At 58.8% G+C, this 770-nt stretch overlaps 1 protein-coding gene across 1 annotated transcript in view; it reads left to right on the plus strand.

The window, feature by feature from the left end:
• The first annotated feature begins 626 nt into the window (after positions 1-626).
• The window catches only part of CCDC158 (coiled-coil domain containing 158), a 91,468-nt gene continuing 91,324 nt past the window's right edge, over positions 627-770 (plus strand). Inside the window, exon 1 of the mRNA XM_029944632.1 lies at positions 627-741. The gene's annotated coding sequence lies outside the window, so the exon portion shown is untranslated. The remainder of the gene's footprint in view (positions 742-770) is intronic.

The following is a 770-nucleotide window of genomic DNA, read 5'->3' on the forward strand; positions in this document are numbered from 1 at the left end:
CTCATCCGATAAAGTCTATACCAGAGAGCAACTGGAACACAGAGAAGGAAGCAACTCTCCGTAGGCCAGAGGCTCAGTTATCCTGAGAACACACTTGAACATTGAAAGTCATTCCAGTCAGAGGATCAGCATAAGCAAAGGCAGAGCTGCGAAATGTGAATTCTCTTAACTTCAGATAGTCAGATGGGAAATTAAGGATGAAGACTGGAGAAAGTGTCAGAAACTGAGGCGGAATGGAGGTGAGGCTGGGTGAAGGTTAGACAGGCCACGCCACGGATGGGAATAAGTAGAGGTAGGATTTGCGTGGGTTGGTAAGAATTTGGGAAGACTATTTGAGGGACAACTCCGAGAATAGTTTGGGGTGTTGGGGTGCATGTATTGGGGAGACCGGTTAAGGATCTGCAGAAAAAGTGAGAAGCTTTGGGTGACAGACAGTATAAGTGGAAGTCCGAATCCAAGGTTTGATGCAAGCAGCCCCCTTACTCAGGACTGAGGGGAGGGGGCAGGGGAATGGCTCTCGGTTGTCCCGGCGACAGCGTCTGGGGGCGGAGTCGGGAGTGGGCGGTGCCCCCACGCCACGCCTCAGTGCCCAACGGTCTCCGGCGCGGCTCGCGTGGAACCGGCGGAGGCCGGATCCCGAGTGCCGGGAGGTGCGGGCGCGCAGGAGGGGCGGCAGAGCACCCGCGCCGCCGCCGAGGAGGAGGAGCCGCCGCTGCCACCGCAGCCGCCGGGTCTACGCAGGTGCGGCCGCAGCGCCCGCCGGCGCCCCC

The sequence above is a fragment of the Suricata suricatta genome, chromosome 1 (genome assembly GCF_006229205.1).
Source record: "Suricata suricatta isolate VVHF042 chromosome 1, meerkat_22Aug2017_6uvM2_HiC, whole genome shotgun sequence".
Lineage (NCBI taxonomy): Eukaryota > Metazoa > Chordata > Mammalia > Carnivora > Herpestidae > Suricata > Suricata suricatta.